This window comes from Silene latifolia, chromosome 1, assembly GCF_048544455.1.
Source record: "Silene latifolia isolate original U9 population chromosome 1, ASM4854445v1, whole genome shotgun sequence".
Lineage (NCBI taxonomy): Eukaryota > Viridiplantae > Streptophyta > Magnoliopsida > Caryophyllales > Caryophyllaceae > Silene > Silene latifolia.
Genome location: NC_133526.1, coordinates 187,830,655 through 187,849,504, shown reverse-complemented (window position 1 = coordinate 187,849,504; position 18,850 = coordinate 187,830,655). Strand labels below are relative to the sequence as shown.

The following is an 18,850-nucleotide window of genomic DNA, read 5'->3' as shown; positions in this document are numbered from 1 at the left end:
TTGGAGAAGTCCTTGATGAAGCGGCGATAAAAGTCCACATGTCCAAGGAAACTTCTCACCCCCTTGACATTGGTGTGAGGTGGGAGACTAGCAATGACATCAACCTTAGCCTTATCAACTTCTATTCCACGATTGGACACTATGTGTCCCAACACAACACCTTCTTGTACCATAAAATGGCACTTCTCCCAATTGAGCACAAGGTGAGACTCTTGACACTTGTTCAAAATTTTCTCCAAATTTGCCAAACAACTTTCAAAACTTTTCCCAACAACCGAAAAATTATCCATGAAAACTTCCATTTCTTGTTCAACAAAATCGGAGAAAATGGACATCATAGCTCTTTGAAAAGTAGATGGTGCATTACATAGCCCAAATGGCATCCTCCTATATGCATAGGTGCCAAATGGACAAGTAAAGGTGGTCTTTTCTTGGTCACTTGGATGGATAGGGATTTGAAAGAAACCCGAGTAGCCATCCAAGAAGCAAAAGTAGTTGTGTTGAGCTAATCTCTCCAACATTTGGTCCATGAACGGTGAAGGAAAGTGATCCTTCCGGGTGGACTTGTTCAATTTCCTATAGTCCACACACATCCTCCACCCGGTTACCATTCTAGTGGGAATCAATTCATTTTTGTCATTTCGCACTACCGTCATTCCTCCTTTTTTGGGAACTACATGAACCGGGCTTACCCACCTACTATCCGAAATAGGATAGATAATGCCGGCATCAAGTAGCTTGAGGACCTTGATACAGGACCATTTTGCACTCTTTTTCTCTCTATTTTTATGCATATTCGACCCCATTTAAGGCGGTTTTGTACCCCCTTTACTCTCGTTTCTAGTCCCGATTCCCTTTACTATGACACTTTGGCCCCCTTGCAGAAATTGAGGCGGGAACGGGCGAAACGAAGCTAAAAAGACGGGATTTCTAAGCCTTGCATGAAAGAAGAAGAGAAGTATGCTGAGATGTACCCTCAGCCGGTAGGCCGGCAGCCGGCTAGCCGGCTGGGAGTACATCTACAAGGAAAATGAAGGAAGAATTGTGAAGAAGCACTCCCAGCCGGTGGCCCGGCGGCCGGCTGGCCGGCTGGGAGGACATTGAGCTTAGGAAATGCAAAGAATTGGAAGAAAGTTACAGAAACTTCCCAGCCGGTCAAATGACCGGCGGCCGGCTAGCCGGCTGGGAATCCCTCCAAAGGCAAAAAGTCAAGCTTCAAAGTCAAGCTGCCCCAGCCGGTCAGTGACCGGCGGCCGGTTGACCGGCCGTGCACACCTGATGACCTCAAAAATTGTTCAAAACTTCCAGAGATCTCCCAGCCGGTCAAATGACCGGCGGCCGGTTGACCGGCCGGGAGTACATTTACGAGTTTCAAAGCCCATTTCCAATTTCGGTCCTAATCCTTGTGTAACCTATATATACCCCTCCCCTTAAACCCTTTTACACACAACCCTAGATCTGAATTATTTCCTTTTCCAAGTTTGAAACCTTGTTAATTATTTCACTAATCATTCCCTAATTAAGCTAGTTCTTCAATCAATTAGTGATTGAATTTGGGTATTGTAAGAAGATTGAAGGATTTCCTTCTTTATTATTTCTATCCCAATTCCTTTTTCACTATTTTGTTGGTATTAATTCTCTCCCTATTTTCATTTGTTTACATTTTGTTCATCTTTTATGTTTGTTTGATTGTTTATGTTAAAATTGTTGTTGTTGTTTGTTTGTTGTTGTTAATTCCATCATTGCTTATCTTATCATTGTTCATCTTTCCTTTGTTTGTCTTTCATTTGTTCATCCTTGGGTAGTTGTCCTCAAAGACTTAATCTTTGAGTTGAATTGGTTAAAGATTGTGTCTTTAGGTTTAATCCCTCTTGTTATTAGATTAAATCATCTCTCCTTTCACCCATTGTTAGATTGTTGCATGTTTAGTAGTGAATTTCATCTTCCCACCATGTTTGTGACCAAAGTTTCCATCTTTATTGTTTATTTTGCAATTAGGACCATGATTAGTGAGTAGTCCTCCACTAGGGCTCGGTTTGACCCAACACGAGTAATTTCATTAATTGAATTTCTTAAAGGCTAATCATTTGGGGAAATTGGTGAGGGTAGGTTAGAGGATTGACTTGGTTTATGGGTTGACTTTTGGGTAGTGTTGACTTACGACCCTTGACCACCAACGAGAGTTGGTTAGGTTGTGATTTGGATACCCATGATTTGACCCTATTGTTGACCTTGGTTGAGACCGAAAGGGAGAACCGGGGTAGAATACCTCTAATCTAGCGTTTGAAATCGACCCTCGAGAGAGGGAGTGGGATGACCCGGGAATTGACGGGGCTTAATGACCTTAGCAAATATTGGACTACCTTGGGAATAATGCATGTTTTTAGGGTAGTCGGGTATTGAGTTAGGGATTCCGACCTTCGAACCCGAGAGGGGGGTTGGTGGGTAGTGCTAGTGTCCTATTTCGAACCCGAGAGGGGGGTCTTAGGCGAATTAGAGCCGTCACCTCCTCACCTAACTACCTTTGTGATTAGCCTAGAAATTTAACCATGTGGAATTGCGAATAGTTTGGGAAGAACCGAGTCCTAGGCCTTTTTAATCATTTGAATTACAACTTATCTTTCGTTGTTGCTCTTTTACCTTGCTTTTGTTTAGATTGCATCTCGTTTCATTTTAGGTAGCATTAGTATATCGACCATCATCTTTTATTTTCGACTTAGCTAAACGATCGGATTAGAACAATTAGTAATCTTTTCAACTCCTTGTGGGATCGACCCTTAATAGTGTACAACGATAAAATCGTGCACTTGCGAGGTATAGCTTGATACCATCAAGTTTTTGGCGCCGTTCTTGGGAGTTCGGCTAGATATTAATTGTTTTCATTCTTGTTTAGACTAAGTCTTTTGTTACTAATCCCTCTCTTAAGTGTGTAGGACTTTTTGCATGAGAAGGAGAACTCGCAGAGGTCATCCAATACGTCCGATTGACCACGAGATCGAAGCAACCGCAAGAAGACTAAATTCACTTCGTAGAAGAGGGCTTATTGAAACACCAATTCCTCAAGAAAATATAGTGATTGAGGACCTACGAGGAGAACCCCGCGTCTTTGAAACTTTCGAAAATCCTTTTGCAACACCGGAAACGGAAGTAACAATGGCCGCGGTTCCAATGAGAGATAACTTGGCTCCGAAAAAGGTGGTGAATCCAAGTATTGTGAAGCCACCCATTCAAGCCAACAATTTTGATGTGAAAGCCACCTTGCTACAACTTGTCCAAGGGAATCAATTCGGAGGGGGAGCCACCGAAAACCCCAACGAGCATCTCAACGAGTTCTTGGATAGTTGTGACATGTTCAAGGCCAATGGTGTGACGGAGGATGCCGTACGCCTTAGGCTTTTCCCTTACTCTTTGAGGGGAAGTGCCAAGGAGTGGCTTAAAAGTTGTGAACCCGACTCTCTTCGGACTTGGGATGATGTCTCTAAGGCTTTTCTCAACAAGTATTTCCCACCCCAACGAACCGCAAGAATCAAGAGTGAGCTCCAAGGGTTCACCCAACAAGAAGATGAGACCCTTTATGAAGCATGGGAGAGGTACAAGGGCCTCCAAAGGCTTTGTCCTCACCACGGTATTGGAGATGATGAGCTCATCAACAATTTCTATGAAGGGTTAAACAATGAGATGAAGATGAACCTTGATTCCGGCTCGGGGAAGGGAGCTTTGGATAAGATAGATCACAAGACGGCGAAAGAACTTATTGAAGAAATGGCTTCTCGTACCTTTCATTGGAACAATGATAGGCACAAGAGGAAAGGGAAGTCAACGGTCGAGTCGGCCAACAATGTGGAAGTGAAAGAGATGATAGAAGAGCTTAAGCAACAAGTAGCCTTGATGAGCTCAAGCAAGACATCTAGCAATTCTTCTATGAGGAACCAAGTCTATAGTTGTGAGCTTTGTGGGGACCAAGGACACCCACCCAATGAGTGTCCCTTGGTGGTTGGAGATGGAAGTTGTATGGAGCAAGTGAACGGGATATGGGAGTCTAGTCCTACCAAGCAAGCATTTAACAACAACCAATATCACCCGGGATTGAGAGCTCACCCAAACTTCTCCTATGGCTCTCAAAATGTCCAAAACCCAACCTTCCAACAAAAATCACAACAACCAAACTTACAAACTCAAAAACAAAACACAACATTTAATCAAGGTCCACCGGGTTTCCAAGGAAGAACCTTCCAACCTAGACAACAATTTCAATCACTTAACCCACCAACCACCCAACCATTCCAACAAACCACCCAACCTTTCCAACAAAACTTCCAACCATTCCAACAAACCACCCAACCAAAGTCAAACTTGGAACTCATGATGGAACAAATGATGAATCATCAAACACAATTCATCAACCATACCACCCAAAAACAAGAAGAAGCAACTACATCCATCAACCAACTTAGGACCCAAATGCAAGCTTCTCAACGAATGACGGACAACCAAATCTCCCAATTGGCTACTCAAATGAGCCAACTACAAGCCTCCCAAGGGAAATTCCCGGGTAAAACCGAGGAAAATCCGAAAACCATGAATGCTATCCACTTGAGGAGCGGTAGAGATTTGGAGGACCGGGAATTTGTCAAGAAAAGGAAGAGTAGTAGACCGGGTAATGTCATTGAACCTCAAGTTGTGGTTGAACCTCCTAAGGTGATTGAAGAAAAGGAGGGAAAAGATGAGCTTGTGGAAATTGTGGTGGAAACTCCAAGAGTGATTGATGAACCAACAAAGGTGGTTGAAGAGCCTCAACAACAAGTTGTAAGAACTTATGTACCACCGGTTCCCTTTCCACAAAGGTTGGCAAGAGCCAAACTTGAACAAAAGTATGGGAAGTTCATGGATATGATGAAGGGTATCAACATTACTATGCCTTTCATTGATGCCGTAAAGGAGATTCCAAGCTATGGAAAGTTCTTGAAGGAGCTCATCTCAAACAAAAACTCCTTGAGCCCGACAACTACGGTGAACTTATCCAAGGAGTGTAGTGCAATTCTCATGAATGAGGCTCCTCAAAAGCTTGAAGACCCGGGGAGTTTTTCCATACCTTGTAAGATTGGGACCGTGCACATTGAGAGGGCTTTGTGTGATTTGGGGGCTAGCATTAGTCTCATGCCCCTCAAAATTTTCAAGAAGTTGAAGGGTTATGAGCTTTCACCAACAAGGGTTTCTCTCCAACTTGCGGATAGGTCGGTAAGATACCCTATTGGTCTTGTGGAGGATGTCCCACTCAAGGTGGGGAAACTTGCATTTCCATGTGATTTCTATGTAATGGACATCCCCGAAGACTCAAATATTCCCATCATATTGGGGCGCCCTTGCCTTGCTACGGGGGGTGCCATGATTGATGTGAAGAATGGGAAGCTTTCTTTGCAAGTGGGTGAAGATAAGGTTGAATTCTCCTTGAACAAGGCTATGAAAGAGCCTTCGGAAGAAAAGTCTTGTTATATGATTGATGTGGTAGAAGAATGGGTTGATATGAAGAAGTTTGATGAAGACAAGGGTTTGCAAGGGTTCCTTGAGGGCAAGGTAAAGGATTGCAAGGAGCATAGGGAGTACGCTTTAGCTATGGAAGCAACAATTGAAGAAGACCCGGAAAAAGAATTTGAAAGTTTGAGAAGAGATGATAAGAAAGAGGAGAGATCCACGCCTCCTCAAGTGGAGTTGAAACCTCTTCCTTCTACTCTTAAACATGCTTTCCTTGGCCCTAATGATACTTACCCTATTATTGTCAATAGTGCACTCAATGACACCGAACTTCAAAAATTACTTGATGTTGTGAGAAAATACAAAGATGTCATTGGGTACTCAATTGATGATATCAAGGGGATTAGCCCTTCTTTTTGCACCCATCGCATTCACTTGGAGGATGAGAGTGCATCTTCCATTGAGCCTCAACGCCGCCTTAACCCCGCTATGAAAGAAGTGGTTAGGAAGGAGGTGTTGAAGCTCTATGATGCAAGCATAATTTATCCTATCTCCGATAGTGCATGGGTGAGTCCGGTGCATGTTGTGCCAAAGAAGGGCGGGGTCACGGTAGTCACCAATGATAAGAATGAACTAATTCCAACAAGAGTCACAACCGGGTGGAGAATGTGTATAGACTATAGGCGCCTCAACAAGGCAACTAGGAAAGACCATTTCCCCCTCCCTTTCCTTGACCAAATGTTGGAAAGACTTGCCCAACATTCTCATTTTTGCTACCTTGATGGGTTTTCGGGGTTTTTCCAAATCCCGATTCACCCTAATGACCAAGAAAAGACCACATTCACGTGCCCATTCGGCACCTTTGCTTATAGGCGCATGCCCTTTGGGCTTTGCAATGCGCCGGCCACATTTCAAAGATGCATGCTAGCTATATTTTCCGAGTATGTTGAGAATATCATGGAGGTGTTTATGGACGACTTCTCGGTCGTAGGCACCTCATTTGATGGATGTCTAGCTAATTTGGGTAAGGTCTTGAAAAGATGTCAAGAGAGTGGTCTAGTCTTGAATTGGGAGAAATGTCATTTCATGGTGACATCCGGGGTTGTTTTGGGTCATGTAGTGTCAAGTAAGGGCTTGGAAGTTGATCAAGCCAAGATTGAGGTGATCAAAACACTACCCCCTCCCACTAATGTAAAAGGAATTAGGAGTTTTCTTGGGCATGCCGGTTTTTACCGGAGATTCATTAAGGATTTTTCTTTGATTGCCCGACCTTTAACTTTGTTGCTTGGAAAAGATGTGCCATTTGAATTTACTAATGAGTGTTTGGATGCATTCAATAGGTTGAAGGAAGCTCTCATCACCGCTCCAATCATGCAACCTCCTACTTGGGGAGAACCCTTTGAGTTGATGTGCGATGCTAGTGATGTGGCGGTGGGAGCGGTGCTAGGGCAAAAGAAGAATGGTAAACTCCATGCCATATATTATGCAAGCAAGACTTTGGATGAAGCTCAATCTCATTACACTACCACCGAAAAGGAGCTTTTGGCGGTCATATATGCCATGAACAAGTTCCGTTCTTATTTGGTGGGCTCTAAGGTTATTGTGCACACCGATCACACGGCGTTGAGACACTTGCTAATTAAGAAGGAGTCAAAGCCCCGCTTGATTCGGTGGATACTATTGTTACAAGAGTTCGATATCGAGATTAGAGACAAGAAAGGTGTAGAGAATGTGGTAGCCGATCATCTTTCTCGGCTACTACATGTCAAAGATAAGGATGGTTTGCCAATCGATGATACATTACCGGATGATCAACTATTTGCACTAGCTTTGATGGATACCCCGTGGTACGCGGACTATGTAAATTATTTGGTATCCGGGGTCATCCCACACGGTTATGATTCCCATAAGAGAAAGAAATTCTTCCATGACCTTAAGCAATATTTTTGGGAAGAACCGTGTCTCTACAAAGCTTGTGCCGACGGGATAATTAGAAGATGCATCCCCAATGAAGAAGTCCAACCCATAATCTCTCATTGCCATGACATGCCGAGTGGAGGGCATGGTAGTTCACGAAAAACCGCCGCGAGGGTGCTCCAATGTGGATTCTTTTGGCCTTCCTTATTTCACGATGTGGCCACCTATGTCAAGAAGTGTGACAAGTGTCAAAGAAGTGGTAACATTTCAAAGAGGCATGAAATGCCAATGAACTACATACTTGAGGTGGAGTTATTCGATGTATGGGGGATTGACTATCAAGGCCCTTTTCCCTCATCAAATGGGAATGAGTATATTCTTGTTGCGGTGGACTACGTGAGCAAATGGGTTGAAGCAATTCCAACAAAGACTTGTGACGCAAAATCCGTGACCAAGCTCATGGAGACAATCATTTTCCCCCGGTTTGGAGTCCCACGAATTGTGATAAGTGACCGTGGAACCCATTTCCGGGAGAGGACTCTTGATGCTTTACTCAAGAAGCACGGGGTGCAACATAGGCGGAGCCTTGCCTATCACCCACAAGCCAACGGCCAAGCCGAAATTTCTAACCGTGAAATCAAGATGATCCTCGAAAAGACCGTGAGCCGGTCAAGGAAAGATTGGTCTACCAAGCTCAACGATGCATTGTGGGCTTACCGGACCGCCTTTAAAACACCAATAGGAACTTCACCGTTCCGGTTGGTGTACGGTAAGCCTTGTCATTTACCGGTTGAGTTGGAGCACAAGGCACATTGGGCCATCCGTCTACTTAACTTTGACTTAAAGAGCGCCGGGGAGAAGCGGCTACTTGACCTCAATGAGCTTGAAGAATTCCGACTAGAGGCTTATGAGAGCTCTAGGTTGTACAAGGAAAAGACCAAGCGGTTCCATGACAAAGCTATTATAAGGAGGGAATTCAAGGAGGGGGACTTGGTCCTCCTTTTTAATTCAAGGTTCAAGCTCTTTTCGGGAAAATTGAAGTCAAAATGGTCGGGGCCTTTCACCGTGGTCCGAGCTTTTCCATATGGGTCGGTTGAAGTTTCCGATGGTGACCAAACATTCAAGGTAAATGGACAACGGCTAAAGCACTACATTGCCGGAACCCCTATTATCAAGAATGTGAGCTCAATTGCCACTTTTATTCCAAGTTATTGATTGTCATTCATAACTCCGTCGAGCCTACGACATTAAACAAGGGCGCTTCATGGGAGGCAACCCATGCATCTTTGTATATATCATGCATTTAGGAAGAATTCGAGGAATTTTGGATAGATAATACTTGTCAATTTGATTGTTGTCGGCCATGAGTGTTGAAGACTTGGGGTTTTTGTTTGATGAACAAGCGTTTGCCCATTTATTGGCCTTTTTCCGACGTCCCGAGTCGGGTTTGAAAGTTGAAAACACGTAAAACGAGGCCAATAAATGATGGGAATTGGAAAAAGGGATTTATTGAAGAAATCGTGATGAGAAGGAGTCCCAGTAGGGTGACCGGCGGCGGTCCCCGACCGGTGGGAAGTTCTGTAAGTTTGATGGAATTTTGATGAAAAACAAGGAAGAGTAGTCCCGGTAGCGGCGGCGAGGTCCACCTACCGGGAGTGCGTATACAATTGAAAATGTGACAAATTGGATTGAAGGAAGTCCCAGCCGGCGGCGAGGCCGGTCCACCGGGCGGGATGCGCTATTGAGGAATTTTCAGCAAGTTTTCTGAAGAAGGAAGTCCCAGCCGGCAGGCCGGCAGCCGGTCCACCGGCTGGGAATGCACGTATGAAGAAAGTGGGAAATGGGTGTTCTCCCGGTAGGGGTGACCGTGGCCGGTCTCATGACCGGGTGGGAGTTTTCTGACCTTTTTTATGGAATTTCAAAAATCACCCGAACTCCCAGCCGGTTGACCGGCGGCCGGTCTCCTGACCGGCTGGGAGTATTCTGATCGTGTTTTAACACCAAAAACACCCAAATTCTTTCATTATTTTCGACCCTTCCTTCCTCTCTCTCTCACTCTAACCCTAACTCCACCTCCCTCATTCCCTTCAACAAACCCTCCCACCACCACCTACCACCACTTCAACCACCCCAACCTCCTTCCCCACCTTTCACCCACCATCAAAATCACAATCATGGCCCCAAAAAAGAGAGTGAGGAGAGGAGACTTGGCTCTTCAACAGGCGGAGGCGGTGGCGGCGGCGGCGACCGACATGAGCTCCGACCCCGACTTCCCGGACCTCCAATTCACCTCCATAACAATGAAAGGTAAATTCGTTCTATTCAAGAAACGCCCCATTACCCCTACCCGATTTATTGATAGGCAATCTATGAGGGAACTAGGATTAGATCAAGTTACTCTTGACTTATTTGAAGGGGTGGGTATGAAAATGATGTATGCAATTCATGAACGGACCTATGTCCGTCTTACTTGGGAGTTTTTGAGTTCCCTCCGTCTTGATAAGCATCGCCAAACCCAAAAGGTAGCCTTTTTGCACTTTAGATTGATGAACAAGGACTACTCCTTGACCCTTCCGACCTTTGCATCCCATTTCGGGCTTGACACTAGCCCTCCTCACAAGGCACCCGAGACATTTGACCATGGGGCCTTATGGAAGGCTATTACGGGTTTAGATGATGTTAAGGGGGTTAAGAGAGCCGCCAATACAGTCCACAATGCGGCCATCCGGGTTTGGCATAGGTACATGGGTTGGACCATCTTTGGCCGAGAGGAAAATCATAATTTCAGAACGGAGGAACTGGAAATTCTCGGCTCTTACCTTCGCTCCAACCCAACTACTTTCAAAATTGACATAGCCCACCATTTGGCCCTCACATTACAGCGGCTTAGCAATTCTCCGGCCTCTAATACGGCCGTTGTCGTGGGTGGACTCATCACCCATTTGATGAAGAGGCTCAATCGGAGGGTTAACTTGGGTGGGTTGCGTTCTATGATTGGTGATACAATGTTGTTCAAAAATTACATCCACCACAACCTCGGTTGGTTGAAGACCAACCCGAATGATGGCCTAGACTATTGGCAAATTCGGGTTGATGGAGTTGATCGGAATTCTATCCCTCTTCCCAACCCCGACAAAATGAAAGTAGTGCCTAACCAAGAATATTATTTGCTTGAGATTGAAGATCTCCAAGATCCCTCCATCCCCCAACAAATTAACCCCAACCTTCGGTATGCTCGTGGCCGACCCATCATCCCCGCAAGGTCTACCTTGCGGTATGCCACACCGGTTTCTCCTTTTGTCCCCGGCCCCTTGCAACAAGGAGAGGGGACCTCCTCTCAACACCAACAACAATCGCCTCCTCTCCATGCCGACCTCGTTTCCTTCATGGCGGAGATGAAAGTTAACATGACAAACGCCGCAAACGAGCGGCATGGCCTTCAACAAAGACTTGACCGGATTTACTATGACACCTCTCTTGGTCAATTTCCGGTCTATGACGATTGTATGAGGAACCATTACAAACACCCCACCGGCCTTCACCCCTCCTACTATTTATTCCCGGATGGTGGACATCCGGAAGATGGGACCTTCAAGTACGGCGACATTAACTTGCGGCCCGACTATTTTAGTGCCCCGGTCTTTCCCACCCCGCCTACCACCCAAGGGGAGGGACATGACGCGAGGTGGTTCGGGGGTGCCCCTTCAATCTTCCAAGAGGGCGGGTCTAGTGGTGCCGGAGGGCACCCGGAGGTGTTTGTTGGCATGAGCCAAGCCATGGAGGATTTTAGCTCGGATGTCCACTTGAACACGGACGATTTCATCCGTGACTCCGAGTTCGGGGGAGTACAAGGTGATGGTGATGGAGATGAAGATGGAGACGGTGATGGTGATGATGACTATGAGTAGAGCCTAGTAATGAGGGCTCTACTTCTTTTTCAAAATGACAAGTATGATTTCTTCCCTTTTATCCAAATTTCTCATCCATATTTAAATTTTTCGCATGCATTTAGTTAATAATTCATTTAGTTGCATCATATAGGATTGCATTAGATTTCAATTTTGTAATATATTGTCACATTTAGTAATTGCATTCACTTAGCATAATTTGCATTGTCATTTCAATTTTGCATGTAGAATAGAGCATGCATTGCATTTTCAAAATAAAAAAACAAACTAAAAATTGAAAAATCACCAAAAATCACCAAAAACATGTTATTTTCTTTAACTAATTTGCCCTCCCATGTCTATAAATAAGTGTGGGGAGGGCCTAAAAAAAAAACAACAAAAACATGTCTTTTAATTTATACTCCCTCCACACATTTATTTCCATTTGGAAGTAATGTAAATAAATAAGTGTGGGGAGGGAGTTTTCATATCAAAAATCCAAAAATATGTCCTTTTAATTTTTCAAAACAAAAAAAACACAAAAATATGTTATTTTCCATTTGACAAAAATCAAAAATCAAAAAATATGTTCATTTCTTTTTCTTATTCACTCCCTATGCTTTTGTCCATTGAGGACAATGTACATCTCAAGTGTGGGGAGGGAAATATCCACTCTTGTGCTTATTTGTCTATATTTGTAAATGTTTATTAATTAAAAAATGCTAAAAATTGAAAAATTTCTGAAAAAATTCAAAAAAATTGCATTGTATATATATGTTTTGTCTAACCTTTGGCATGGCACATTGACCACTTGAGGCAAAAAGGAGCTAGAAGACCGCTTGGTATAATCCTTCCTATCCCTTGCTCCTTTTTACTATTCTTTCTTTTTGGTATCCTTGATATTTTGAAGGAGAATGGGAATTTTTGTTGCTTTGGGTGTCTCCTTGGGAGACCGTTTGGAATTTTGGTGTTGATGTGCTGCTAGGTTTAGCCAATTTGTTGCATGTTTTATTTCGTGTTTGTTTAAATTTCCGCATGCATTTATTCACATGTAAATACTTGTTGCATTTCTTTCTTTTGCATTGAGTTCGTAAATAAGCTTTTAAGAAAGAACATGGTCAAGGGAAGGGAACCAAGTACCCCCATGATGAACTTATGTGCTCAATTGTGCCTTCCCCCTCCTCGTGACTCGCACCCGTGGCCTCTTAGTTAGCCGAGGAAGGAGGGCTTGACCATTGAGTCTAGACCGATCTTGTGAGACCTAGGGCCGTAGACTAGACCTTTGGCTCGACTTAACTACTCAAAGGTAAGGGTAGAGCCTCCTAGGGCGGGTACATTCATACCCCGCCCTCATCTAGGTTTGAGAGTAGGTCTCCTCGCGAGGCGTGTCACATCATTACGCATAAGTGTGTCGCGTCGTCCTTAGACCATGAAATTGCATTACATTTTTGTGCGCATGATAAGAAGCAAAAATCAGTTTTATGAACCCCACAATAGCCAAATTAGCTTAATTTCGTCCCTTGCATTGATTTCCTTTTTGATTCACCCCTCTGAGCCTTAGCCTATTCATTTTGGCATACCCACTAAAAGAGCTACATCCCAAAAACACCCCTCCTTAATCAAGAATGGGTCATGTTTTGTAGAAGTGTCTAGGTGGTGGAGTCGGAATTTGGTGATGGACGAAGTACGTGTCCATTGGGTTGAAATTTTGTCTACATTTGGTGTTGTATATAAAATAAGAGGGAAACAGAAAAAAAAAAAAAAAAAAACAAAATAGAAAAGTGTAAAAAGTCACGAAAAATCAAAAGAAAAATGAGTTATGTTGTAAATATTAGTTTGTTGTCAAGGAAAAGAAAAAAAAGGCGAGCAACACCCCTACTCATCATTTAAAGGGGTAGAAAAAGCCGTTGCTAAATAAAAAGGGGCAAATTGATGTTTTTCCAAAATGAGTCGGGTTTACACAATTTTTGCATAACTTGGGAAACCGAGTCGTTGTTACGGTGTAGACGTTACCATTTGTTGAAATAAAAGGAGTTTTATCAAATTTTTCCTACTTGAGTTGGGTTTATGCAATTTTTGCATGGTTTTGGTCATCAATGCTATGTTAGGGCATAGACGTGTCTCATGTGTTGCAATAAGAGATGGGATGTGATGTGTCGACGATTCTTGATTTGAACCCCACATGTCCAAACGGTGCTTGCACCAATCCCGTTTCGACCTTCTCCTTAGCCCCATTGTAACCCTTGCTTCATGTTTTGTGCATTTTTCCCTTTGTTTGCATTTCATTGGACATAGGACGGTGTTACACATTAGATTGCGGGCACGTTTTCGCTAGTCGAGTTAGTTGAGTGATTTTGGTTACTTTTTGTCACAAAAATCACCCTATTCTTTCATTGAGTGACGAGTGAAAACCGTGAGGATGTCGTTGCCTTGGTCTCCTTAGTCATGGGTCCTTTGGTTGAATCTTGTGTCGGTTTTGTAAATCTCGGCGGACTTGCCCTTTCTTCCCTTTCCCCGCTCTTGAATTTGTTTCTTGAGCATTGGTCACACATGGGTTGCTTTTGTCACATTTAGGGGGTTGGCACCTCATTAAGCACTCCTGAGACGGTACTCCCGACCGAGACCATGTTTTGTTATTTGAAAAATCCGACCACTTAGATGAGGAAAGTGGATCATTTTGTTAGATGCATTCTATTTGTTGATTATGTGCTTTCATGATGAATGTGTCAAAAGTTTTGTAGCAAGACCCAACTTGCCTTGCAATAGGGCACTCTCCCCTCATGGGTGTCAAATTGTGAGTTGAAGGGGCGTTGAGTGCGCTAATACTCGATCGGCTTAAGTAATAGTTTAGTTGAGTGATGCTTATATTGTGCATCCACTCTCCATATTTATCATAATAATGCTTTGTGCAATTGGTTGAGGACTTACTCGGGGACGAGTAAGGTTCAAGTGTGGGGAGGTTTGATACAGGACCATTTTGCACTCTTTTTCTCTCTATTTTTATGCATATTCGACCCCATTTAAGGCGGTTTTGTACCCCCTTTACTCTCGTTTCTAGTCCCGATTCCCTTTACTATGACACTTTGGCCCCCTTGCGAAAATTGAGGCGGGAACGGGCGAAACGAAGCTAAAAAGACGGGATTTCTAAGCCTTGCATGAAAGAAGAAGAGAAGTATGCTGAGATGTACCCTCAGCCGGTAGGCCGGCAGCCGGCTAGCCGGCTGGGAGTACATCTACAAGGAAAATGAAGGAAGAATTGTGAAGAAGCACTCCCAGCCGGTGGCCCGGCGGCCGGCTGGCCGGCTGGGAGGACATTGAGCTTGGGAAATGCAAAGAATTGGAAGAAAGTTACAGAAACTTCCCAGCCGGTCAAATGACCGGCGGCCGGCTAGCCGGCTGGGAATCCCTCCAAAGGCAAAAAGTCAAGCTTCAAAGTCAAGCTGCCCCAGCCGGTCAGTGACCGGCGGCCGGTTGACCGGCCGTGCACACCGATGACCTCAAAATTGTTCAAAACTTCCAGAGATCTCCCAGTAGGTCAAATGACCCGTGGCGGATTGACCGTAGGGAGTACATTTACGAGTTTCAAAGCCCATTTCCAATTTCGGTCCTAATCCTTGTGTAACCTATATATACCCCTCCCCTTAAACCCTTTTACACACAACCCTAGATCTGAATTATTTCCTTTTCCAAGTTTGAAACCTTGTTAATTATTTCACTAATCATTCCCTAATTAAGCTAGTTCTTCAATCAATTAGTGATTGAATTTGGGTATTGTAAGAAGATTGAAGGATTTCCTTCTTTATTATTTCTATCCCAATTCCTTTTTCACTATTTTGTTGGTATTAATTCTCTCCCTATTTTCATTTGTTTACATTTTGTTCATCTTTTATGTTTGTTTGATTGTTTATGTTAAAATTGTTGTTGTTGTTTGTTTGTTGTTGTTAATTCCATCATTGCTTATCTTATCATTGTTCATCTTTCCTTTGTTTGTCTTTCATTTGTTCATCCTTGGGTAGTTGTCCTCAAAGACTTAATCTTTGAGTTGAATTGGTTAAAGATTGTGTCTTTAGGTTTAATCCCTCTTGTTATTAGATTAAATCATCTCTCCTTTCACCCATTGTTAGATTGTTGCATGTTTAGTAGTGAATTTCATCTTCCCACCATGTTTGTGACCAAAGTTTCCATCTTTATTGTTTATTTTGCAATTAGGACCATGATTAGTGAGTAGTCCTCCACTAGGGCTCGGTTTGACCCAACACGAGTAATTTCATTAATTGAATTTCTTAAAGGCTAATCATTTGGGGAAATTGGTGAGGGTAGGTTAGAGGATTGACTTGGTTTATGGGTTGACTTTTGGGTAGTGTTGACTTACGACCCTTGACCACCAACGAGAGTTGGTTAGGTTGTGATTTGGATACCCATGATTTGACCCTATTGTTGACCTTGGTTGAGACCGAAAGGGAGAACCGGGGTAGAATACCTCTAATCTAGCGTTTGAAATCGACCCTCGAGAGAGGGAGTGGGATGACCCGGGAATTGACGGGGCTTAATGACCTTAGCAAATATTGGACTACCTTGGGAATAATGCATGTTTTTAGGGTAGTCGGGTATTGAGTTAGGGATTCCGACCTTCGAACCCGAGAGGGGGGTTGGTGGGTAGTGCTAGTGTCCTATTTCGAACCCGAGAGGGGGGTCTTAGGCGAATTAGAGCCGTCACCTCCTCACCTAACTACCTTTGTGATTAGCCTAGAAATTTAACCATGTGGAATTGCGAATAGTTTGGGAAGAACCGAGTCCTAGGCCTTTTTAATCATTTGAATTACAACTTATCTTTCGTTGTTGCTCTTTTACCTTGCTTTTGTTTAGATTGCATCTCGTTTCATTTTAGGTAGCATTAGTATATCGACCATCATCTTTTATTTTCGACTTAGCTAAACGATCGGATTAGAACAATTAGTAATCTTTTCAACTCCTTGTGGGATCGACCCTTAATAGTGTACAACGATAAAATCGTGCACTTGCGAGGTATAGCTTGATACCATCAGACCTCTTTCCTTACAACATCTTTCATTATGGGGTTAAGCCTTCTTTGTGCCTCAATGGAGGAAGCATCCTCATTTTCAAGTAAAATTCTATGAGTGCACAAAGAGGGACTAATCCCTTTGAGGTCACCAATCGCGTACCCAAGGACACCCTTAAACCTTTTGAGCAAAGAAAGTAGTTTTGAGGTTTGGGTGTCATCAAGTTCACTATTGATGATGACGGGAAAAGTGGAATTATCACCGAGAAATTCATATCTCAAAGAAGAGGGAAGAGGTTTAAGTTCAACCGTAGGAGGAGGCGTGGAACTCTCCTCCTTCTTACCAACTTCCAACATTTCAAACTTGGGAGCTTGTTCATGAATTGGAGCGGAATCTAACATCCACAGATATGCAAGAGCTTCAACATCTTTGTCATCAACTTCATACCCATTAACAAGACAAGTTTCCAAAGGATCCATAGAGGAAGCTTTTGGGTCATGCTCCTCCATGGGATTCTCTAGAATGTCCACAATGCAACAAGTGTCACCTAAAGATGGAGCTTCCATAGACTTGGTGAGTTCAAATTCCACTTTATCTTCACCCACTTGCAAAGATAACTTACCACTCTTCACATCAATCATAGCTCCACCGGTGGCAAGACAAGGTCGCCCCAAAATAATAGGCACATTGTAGTCCTCGGGCATATCCATGACAAAGAAATCACATGGTATGACAAGCTTCCCAACAACCAAGGGTACATCTTCAATCACACCAATGGGAAATTTAACCGACCGATCGGCTAGTTGAAGTGAAACTCTAGTTGGTTTCAAATCTCCCAAATCAAGCCTCTTGAAGATTGAAAGTGGCATGAGGCTCACACTAGCCCCCAAATCACACAATGCTCTTTTAATAGCCACTCCTTGGATAGAACACGGAATTGAGAAGCTACCCGGATCTTCTAGCTTATTTGGAAGCTTGTTGGTGTGAGTAAGAATAGCACTACATTCCTTAGAGAGGTTGATGGTTTGCACCTCTCCATTCTTCTTTTTCAAAGTGACAAGTTCTTTAAGAAACTTACTGTAGATACCTCATTTCTGCACCTCTCGCAAACCACCCGGTGATGATTGGGCCGCATGTTTGCTACGCGGAACGATTTGTGACAATTCGTAAGTTTATCGTCAAGTGATTGCTCAAATATTAATGTCTACCTCTTAGTTGTCATCTACGTGCCGATATGGTCGTTTTGACAGTAATTAGAGTACATTTGGAGTCCGGGCCAAAAATCGTCTTCATTTTCTGATAACCGTTAAATCCCGAGTCAGAATGTTCTGGAATGTTCCGGATATTTCTATTCCATATTTCATAATTTTCATCCTTTGGTAAACAATTTCCCGTAATATTCACATAAGATATTAAGGAAAACCAAATTATTCCGTCCTACCATAACTTAACCACGGAAATCTTTCTTCCGCAGAAGGAAACCACTTGGGAATAGACGCAGCAGGTGCTGCGCCTCTTCCAAGAGACGCAGTGGCTGCTGCGTCTCTTCCCAGGTCCTTTTCTGCGTAATTCTCGTATCTTTTTCATATCTTTCCGAGATTCACTTCCAAAGAGTCTCCGAAACCCTAATTCCTTCACGTGATTAGTATAAATAGGAGTCTTCGCTCCTCATATTTCTCACGCGAGTGTCCGCCCTTCTCTTCTCCCTTTGCATTCTAGACCTTTGTTCTTACTTTTTGGCGTCTACGTGCTTGAACATTCGACCACGTAAGCTCGGATCCTTCTGACTACCAGCCTCGTTTGCATGACCGACCAATTTGACCAACTCCACATCAATCAACTTAATTAATCTAATCGTTTTCCTCTTACGAGGGCACTTTCTTTACATTCGCGTCGAGCATCACTAATCGATATCTTAGTCCTTCTCGTTTCGTCAAACATGTAAGTCTGAGGGTGTAAATCTCTCTTTTATTTATTATTTACTTTTTTTTGTATCATCAATGTAAGGTTTATGTCGAAAATATCATTAAAATCGATTTCTAAAATCATACTTTAAAACCCTTTTTACGGATTTTCAGAAGACAAACCGTCGAGAAAGGACGCAGCAACTGTTGCGCCTCTTCGAAGGAGCGCAGTTCCTGCTGCGCCTCTTCGTGAGGCTGCCGCAGTTCCTGCTTCCTTTCTTCTTCCTTCGTCCTCTGTAATTCGTCAAGTATTTGTTTTGATTCGTTTGTTCTTTAAATCTTTGTTATCATAGCACAATAATTTCACATGTATATTGCTTATCATTCATTAGCATATAATTTATCATAAATTCGACTTAAATCCCAAGTAATCAATATTTGCGGGTTTTCGTCATTAAACTCAATTCGGGTTTTAGAGATTCAATTCATCAATATTGAGTTTCTGGAATTCATCATTGACATATTTACATCTGTTATTTGTCATATCTATCATATATTCGTCATTAATCCGTCGTATTTAATCTAATTAATTGATTTAGTTTTTTAACTTGTTAATAATTCTCATTAATCTTATATTAATTCGTTTAAC

General features: G+C 43.1%; 1 non-coding gene across 1 annotated transcript; it reads right to left on the bottom strand.

The window, feature by feature from the left end:
* Positions 1–3,522: 3,522 nt before the first annotated feature.
* LOC141618963 (small nucleolar RNA R71) lies at positions 3,523–3,629 on the bottom strand. The gene has a single exon (XR_012531542.1). It is a non-coding gene; the product is annotated as a small nucleolar RNA R71 (small nucleolar RNA).
* Positions 3,630–18,850: the final 15,221 nt, after the last annotated feature.